Source organism: Schistocerca piceifrons, chromosome 9 (genome assembly GCF_021461385.2).
Source record: "Schistocerca piceifrons isolate TAMUIC-IGC-003096 chromosome 9, iqSchPice1.1, whole genome shotgun sequence".
NCBI lineage: Eukaryota > Metazoa > Arthropoda > Insecta > Orthoptera > Acrididae > Schistocerca > Schistocerca piceifrons.
Genome location: NC_060146.1, coordinates 96,778,385 through 96,787,182, shown reverse-complemented (window position 1 = coordinate 96,787,182; position 8,798 = coordinate 96,778,385). Strand labels below are relative to the sequence as shown.

At 37.7% G+C, this 8,798-nt stretch overlaps 1 long non-coding RNA gene across 1 annotated transcript in view; it reads left to right on the top strand.

Moving 5' to 3' along the window:
* Window positions 1-568: 568 nt before the first annotated feature.
* The window catches only part of LOC124717265, a 30,183-nt gene continuing 21,953 nt past the window's right edge, over window positions 569-8,798 (top strand). The window contains exons 1-3 of the long non-coding RNA XR_007005728.1: window positions 569-623; window positions 793-873; window positions 7,038-7,203. This is a non-coding gene — a long non-coding RNA (uncharacterized LOC124717265). The remainder of the gene's footprint in view (window positions 624-792; window positions 874-7,037; window positions 7,204-8,798) is intronic.

Here is an 8,798-nt window from a genome sequence, read left to right as displayed (position 1 = left end):
ATTGACATGTGCTGCATCAGGACTCTGCGCGGCATCAGTGGCGATGAGTGAATATGAGTGCTGGCCTGGGATTCGAAGTTGGGAACCACAGCGCCACCCAGACACAATGTTTATCGCAGCTATCTTGGCACGCCTCTTCCTACCTTGTGCCACCTGTCTACAGTCCCCGTTCATTTCCTCCATGCTTACTACTTTCCGATTCCCAAAGGAGATCGGACACTGAATGTGGTAGATCTATTGCCCATTGAGGCAAATCAGTTTTGAGTGTGTGGTGTGTGTTCTTTTGAAGCTGTCTGAAAGAATGGTCATTGTGGATTTGTGTAATTTCATATTAGTCAATGTGCCACGTACTGAGGCTAGTGTGATGTTGTCTGCCCACTCTTGATTTAGTTTCATTCCTGTTCTGACATTTGCTAACATGATTGCTATTGTATTTATGTTGACTTTGCTATCTTTGGTTTCCCTATTACAGATGTAAGTAGTTGCTTGATTGTATGTTAAAATATGTTCATCTCACCATTTTGGCTGTAACGATATTTCCTAATGTAACACAAATATTTCAATTGCAGTGCGAGAGAGACACAAAAATACTTCCTGAATAGAGAGGCGCCAATTTTCGCAAGGTACGGTATACTCATGTTTGATATAATTAAATCTCTTCTTGTCCACCTAATACTCATACTTGATGCTGTGCTACTGTTCAAATGTAATTGTAGTGTGTCAACTGCCAAATAGAATTTTCTGTTGATAAACTGTCTCAAATTAATATCAGCAACTTTTATGTCTTTACAGTGCACTCAGCGAGACAGGTCCACATCCTGTGGACCTTTATCCCACATCCACCTTGAATCCATGGGCACCAGTATTCCACGGGTAGAGTATAATTGTGTTCAGTGCATCATTGACAGTTGCTCATCTAACAGTACCCCTATTATTTCAGTAAAATAACTGAACTAGAAAGTGACATTTCAAGTTAGGCACTGATAATTCAGACATTGGGACTCGGGATGAGGTGTAAATGTGAAAGACCATTTTAACAAGCAACCCATATTTCAGAAGTGGGACATGAGATACAAAAGGAGACAGTTGTGACAGGCTAGTCAGTGACTGGCAGGTATGATTATACTGCTGATGTTGCAGCTTACTGGGCCCATTTGATACATGACCATTATTGTTGGTGTGTGTGCATGTACAACTGAGAGCTTGGAACCCGAGAAACAGAGGGGCAGTTTTATCACTCTGCCGCACTGTTGTAAACCTGTTCTGAGGGTGGAGGGACTGTCAAATCAACGCTGGTCACTGACAATACGTATATTAGCCTTATTTGATATATGGCTGTTTAACTGAACGAGTAGTTGCTGCTTCTTCTTTGTAGCTTCATACCTCCAATTCTGCTCCACCACAGTGAGACAGTGTTTGAGACTGATCTGTCTGAGATACCAGTGGGACTCATAAATTTAGTGCACGTTACCTCTTTGCACATCATTAATAATTTCTTACCGACACTGCATGGTGATGTTACATTAAATGTATCATGTACAATGTTTCTTGTGTCCTATGAAGAGCCTATAATCATCATTAACATGAATGAGGCAATGGATGGGATACATTAGAATTCAGTAAATTGCTCTGGCTTCAAAAAATAGTTTTTTATGACTAAAACGGATGAGCAGGTTACTTATTTAGTCCTTAAAATCCTACATGAATAGAATATATAGAAGTATATTGGACATAGTTAGTTATTTAGAAGATAAAATACCGTTTGTATTGCAAACCTAAGGACTGGATATTGAAGTAATTTAGCAGAGATTCATACATACAAAAAACATTACAGACAACATACAATGTAGAATATTCATAATTCATCTTTATTTTTGTTGTTTGGCGTTTATGTATTCTGTCAGACTGTAAAAGCAATGAGCAATTAAACATGCCTTTACTTCAGCCTTAAAACTACAGAGTTTACTTGCTATTTAATATGGTTAGGTAGATTATTAAAAATGTTTCTGCCAGTATGCAGTGTGCCTTTTTGGCACAATGATGTTCTCGCCTGTTTCATATGAAGGTCAGATTTTTACCTTGTATTGTGTGCATATATATCTTCATTTTTAATAAGATATCTGGGGACTATCAATATATTGTTTGATGAAAACTAATGTTTCATAGATAAAAATGCAAGCAAGAGGAAGAACTGACCATTTTATGAATATGGGTCTGCATGATTTCGTATTGTTTACCCCTTCAATAATTCTTAATATTCTCTTTTGCATCCTGAAAGGTTTAATATTTGTTGTTGCATTGCCCCAGAAGATTATGCCATATTTAATTACAGAATGCACGTAGGAGTAGTATACATTTAACAGGCTGGCTTTGCTGCAACAAATTTTTAAGATCCATATCATGTAACAGGTTTTGCTTGGTTTTCTTTTCAAATATTCAATATGTACCTCCCATTTTGTGTTGTTCTGGAGCTAGAGTCCCAGAAATTTTGTGCTGTCAACACTTTCAAGAACTCTGTCCCTAAGTTCTATTTCTATGTTTGGGTGGTTTCTTCCTTTTACTTTATAGAAGTTCAGTGCTACTATCTTTTCTTTGTTTATAATTAGCTTCTTCTAGCTGAACCACTGTTCCACACTGTTCATTGTTTGAATAGTTGAGTGTTTTAGTATTTCTTATGTTTTACCACTAATAAGGAAGCTTGTATTGTCTGCAAATTGGAGGGTGGTTTGGCAATACTTGTTGTACATACGATCATTGACATAGAGGAGAAACAGAAGTGGTCCTAATACTGATGCCGTATTTCACATTTTCATATCCTGAACAGTAGTAGTTGATTTTGTTATGGTCAGAATATTGCGCTTCAACCACCTGTTTGCGACCACATAGGTATGTCTTGAGCCACTCATTGGATATACCTCTAATTCCTAATTGGTCAAGCTTCTGCAGTGGGGCATTATGGCCAATGACATCAAAAGCTTTAGATAAATCATGACACATGCCTGTCACAAACTCACTTGCATCCAGTTTAGTATAGATTTCATTAAGAAATTCAAATACTGTACTTTCAGTTGAATAGCCTTTCCTGAAGCCATACTGTGAAGGAGAGAGAATTTTATTTTTATTAAGAAATCAGACAATCTCTTTAAAAAAAATTCTAAATTTTTGAAAATGCAGGCAGTAGGGCTATTGGTGTAATTTGAAACACATTCCGGATTTCCTTTTTTGAAGAGTGGTTTCAGTTTTGCTGTTTTTTTATGCATGAAGGGAAGGTTCGTGATGCCAGTGAGCTGTTGCACAAGTGTGTCAAGGGTTCAGCTAAGGCAAGACAGCATTTTTTAATAATTGCATCTGGTATTCCATCAATTCCACATGAGTACCCTGTTTTCAAGGTTTTTATAACTGGCAAAATTTCTTCAGTATTTATGGGTGAAAGGAACAAAGATGTAGACACATTTCTCACACATTTGCATGATGGAGGTGATAATTTGTTGTGTTCTTCCAGTCCACTCATCAACTGTTCACTTACCTTTGCAAAATATTTGTTGAAGGTCCCTGCAATTTCTGTTGATCAAGAAATCATTTGCCCTTCATAACATAAGTTCATATTTTTATATTGGTTAGTTTCACTTGTTTGATTTTTTATAACTTCACATATAGCTTTAGATTTGATTTTGAATTTTCAATGTATTTGTCATTTGCTATCGTTTTTGTAGTGGACTGACCCGATAGCCAATCCACTAGGACGGGTAGCCGAATAGCACGCGTTTAAGCTCACGCAGGCTGGTATGAGGTCTGGAAAATGACAAGGAATTATAGTAGCCAAAAATAGTACATAGCTTCTGGAATACTTAACTTTAATCCACATTTGTAGAACATCGCTATTGATGATACATGCTTCACAATAATAATTATCAAAGGCTATGGCGCCTTGCTAGGTCGTAGCAAATGACGTAGCTGAAGGCTATGCTAACTATCGTCTCGGCAAATGAGAGCGTAATTGTCAGTGATCCGTCTCTGGCAAAGTAGGCTGTACAACTGGGGCGAGTGCCAGGACGTTTCTCTAGACCTGCCGTGTGGTGGCGCTTGGTCTGCTATCACTGACATTGGCGACACGTGGGCCCGACGTATACTACCGGACCGCGGCTGATTTAAAAGCTACCACCTAGCAAGTGTGGTGTCTGGCGGTGACACCACAGTTTTAGCTTTCCTTACAACATTTTTGAGGATCCTCTTGTAATTCTTCAGGTACAAATGAAATTCATGAGGCATGTTCTGTGTCTTTACTATATCATGTAATCTTCTTTTCTCTGTACAAGAGATGCTAATACCTGTTGTAATCCATTTGTTCTTTTTGAAGTTAGGTTGACATTTTTGTTTTTTAATGGAAATGCAGCTTCAAAGTATAACATGAAGATTTTCATGAGTTTTACAAACTTTTTGTCAGTATTTTCACAAGTATACACTTAATACCAAGTTTCTTCACTTAGTCTCTGTGTAAAAAGGTTTATGTGTTTGTTAGTGAATTTCCTTGCTTCTTTTACAAGTTCTTCTTTCTCAGTTGTTTCACTTGGGATGTGCAAAGCAAACTGTGCATAGTGATCACTGAAGCCAGTATTAAGATTTCCAGCACAGAAATTGTGATTTACATTTGTGTTTATTAACATCTGATGAATTGTTGAGCTAGTTGTTGGTGTAACTCTTGTAGGAGAGTCTATGGTGGCTTTTATGTTACATGTTTCCAGTAGGGTCATCAAGCCTTGCTGGTCTTTTGATATTTCTTGAAAATAAATATTAAAATCTCCACATATGATCACTGTTTTGTTGAAGTTTTTTGTAGTATTTAAAGCTGCTTCTAGTTGATGACAGAAATCATTGAAGTTCCCATCTGGGCTCTTATATACACAGATGATTATTGATTTTAATGCAGAGTATTCAACTGCAGATACTTCAAAAACTTTTTCTTCAGCTAACAGTTCAATGGGTTTTATGTTAGAATGATCAATGCCACTTTTAACAAATATACATGACCCTCCATGACTGGATGTACTTTTAGAGAATGATGATGAAAGATTGAAGTCTGCAAGTTTTGTGACTGACATTGCATCTTTAGGCAGCCAGTGTTCAGTTATACACATTACAGAAGTGTTTTGTAGCTCATCAGTACATATAATTTCAACTTCACTTAATTTGTTTAGCAATGATCGGACATTTTGATGAATCAGCATGAAATTAAAGGATTTGTTAGGCTTTGGCATATTTAATTGATCACTTACCTTTACCTTGTCAATAAAAAATCATTGAGGTGTGCTGGAAGTACTGCTTTCCTTTTCCTGACTGCACCTATTCTTCTACTATCATCTGCAACAGGGTTTTCTTCTGTGTCTGGCTCCCCTGGTAGTTGTTCAGCTGCTGATCCTACTGTTGATAATATTGCTGCTGGTGTTAGGGCTGGGTCTGCAATTGGTGGAGCTGTTACTGCATTCATTGTTGTTGCTGTGCCTGAATATTGGAGGCACCTTGTTCCTTCTTTTGTTGTTGATGTTGGTGAGTGAGGTCTTGCTGGCGTTGTTTCCTTCGAATGTTTGGGGGGCCAATCCAGGATGATATTACTTTTGAGTGTTTGATGCCTGTTAATGATAATTTCTTCAATTCTTTTGACGAGCAATTTTTTCCCCATGTTGTTAACGTGCAATCCATGTAATGTGTGGAGTCTGCGTCCGATATTTTTAACATTCATGAGTTCTACGTTTCTGAAATGTTTGCAAAGTGATGAATTTTGTTGGTTGGCATTGATTATTTCTTTATTTACGCATGACTAAGACGGCAAGTCATGCCGATGTGGGATGTTCAGCACTGAAACATTTGTGTGTGTGTCAACTGTCCTAAACACCTTTTTAGTTCTCGTTTTGCTTTGTTGAGTGTTTCGTTTTTATGTATGTCACTTGACCCACAAATTAGCACAACAAAGTATTTGCAGTTTCATATTCGGCTCAGAAGTTAGTTTTATCACATTCACAATCTTTCTTATCTTGCACAGTTGATTGCTCACTGAATCTGCTTGTAAACACGATATTACGCTCATACAATAAGCTTCGTTGAGAATGAGGGACTTTGTTTTTCACTTTGCCTGGAATTTTGTGGTAACTGTGAGGCAAGTTTGATGTAGGTTCACACTTCCCGGATGCAAGTTTTTTTAGTTCGCTCATCAGAGTGTTAATGGTTAGATGCAGACTACTTACACGATCATTTACCTTTCTGATTTCATCACTACAATTCGTGCACACACTGTTTTGTTCGGTGTAATTTTCACTTTTTTCGCATGAACACTGTACATAGACACTAGCCGCCATCTTGCACAACCTGGTTACTAGTTTTATCAAAAAATTATAAGTGAGATAAAAAATATACTAAAAAGAGTCCGGTCATTCTTAAAATCCGTCCTGCTTCATTACGGACTGCATGATGGATGGCTAATTAAATGTTTTAGTGCTGATGCTTGTGCGGTATGTGAGGATACACAGGGTGGCCGAAATTAATGTGGGCCGGAAACTAAATTAGGCTGACATGAAATACATTGACCTGGTTAATGAATGTTACATTGAACGTGACAGAATTTGGCACTGTTTTGAATAAGCTACCAAACTGGTATCACAAAACTTGCATTGGGATGGTTTTATTTTAGACAGCCTTTAGCCTAGTAATAGTCTTGCAATCACCTGCTGTCATATTCTGCTCTAAATAGTGTGCTGCTGTGGCATACTGTATACTGCACCAGACTGTTGCCAGTAAGTGTGCCACAGTAAATAGAATTAGCTGAGTGTGCACCCTCCAAATTCAAATGGCACAGAATACTCACCCAAATATATTAGTGCTATCTTTTCCACATGTTATACATATCAAAAATAACAGTCTGTAATTTGCTTCAGCCATATCCTGTCACCCAGGATGACGGAATTATATAAAAAGTGAAAGATAAGATATAGTTATTGGTAGTTACTGATTTGGTGGCAGTTGAACTAACAAGTGTAATGTTGTAGGTAAAATGTGGCCTCTGTCGGTGTAAAATGGATTTCGGATTCTCCACCCACACTGAAGCAGAGAGGATGTGGATGAATCTCTGTCATGAGGGATTTTTGCCACATTCTCTAGTGCGCACGTGAAAGGGAAGTACTGACAAAGGATGTTAATCCTGAACACATAACGGTAAGAATTAAATCAATATGACCTTGATTTTTATGCATGATTAGTAGTAACATTTGTCTTTCAAATAATGATACTTGACACATCATGTATGTATCATCTCTGTATGTTACATAATGTTTAGCTTCCAGGTACTGTTACACACTGGATTAAAGATTTACTTCGAAAACAGCCATATTTGGTTTCATCTGTGTGTACAATGGCAGATTACTGTGTAGGAAGCATGTTGCGTTTATGGATTCTGAAGGTCAATTTTAGCAGATTTGCTTCAGCTTGATTACAATTTTCCCTTGTGTTAAAATCATAAGTATGTGTTTAATAATGCAGCACACTTAGTTTTTACTTAAATATTGATTTCCTTTCATTGTAGTGATCATACTGTTTAGTCTTTAGTAAAATTGCACTTAGGTTGTTGGTGGCTTTAGCATTGTGTACTGACGTTAGTAACAACTCTCTTGACAAACAATGAGAACTGAATCTGATGAGTCAGGAGTTAGTTGTCAGTAGCCCACCTGAATGCTCATACCTATATTTAATAGTTTGTCAGTAAAGTTAGCTGGCTTTTGTTCCATTAGATCAGAATTTGACTAAGTTGTCAGAATTTGAGACAAAATCAGAAATAAGAAGCAGTACGTAATTGCAATGATGAACATCTCTCTCCAGCTACACTATCTGTCAAGCTATTAGAACTCTCACTTTTTCTTGTTGGCTGTGGGCACCTCAACCAGTGTTACATTCAAACCTAACATAGGCCTTGGGCTATGCTACAGGTCAGTCTGTCAGCAGTTTTGTCATTAAGAAAGTACATAAAACAGTAACCAAATTTGCAATTCATAACCATACAACCAAAAATTACTCTGGTGCTCTGCATATCGAAAAGAAATGTAATTAATTTGTGCGTTCCACTGAAGAAAGCCATTAAATTCAGTGATTCTCATTGGCTCTTGAATACAATCACCTGTTTGGCTGTGACCAACATTCACAATTTGCCAACATCTGCACACAATTTGGGAGCTGCTGACACTGAAAGTGCCCTTTAGCCTTAATGTTTGGTTCCATAAATCTGTCTGTAAGAATATTTAAGAAGTCATATTTTAGTATATCTTACAGCTTTCTTTTTTAGCTTCACTTATGTTTGTATGTGTGTTGTGAATTAAGTAGCCCATGGTACGCTGTTAGTAGTATCCATGTGTATGCTGTAGTGACATTTTTTCATCAGAAATGTTGTTGAACTTGTAGCGACACTGCCGCGCATTAATTCAAGCTCACCGGTGTGTGTGTGTGTGTGTGTGTGTGTGTGTGTGTGTGTGTGTGTGTGTGTGTGTGCAGTGCAGTGCGGTCGTAATTACTGTACACGACGTTTGCGTAGTTCGGCGCCCAGCGTCTAGAGGCGCTGTGTTTTCTAGCTTTTATATACGTTCTGTTTATTATTATTATTCCTTGTTTTTTTAGTTAATTAGTAGTTCCGTGCCTCCTGGCTTGTGAGGACAAGTACTGTTTTCTCTCTAATAACCACGGAAGTTTTCCCAGGATTAAGGATCCTTCTGTAGAGGCCGGAAGCAAATTTTGTAACTCCCCATCAGTCCATGCATGCTGGG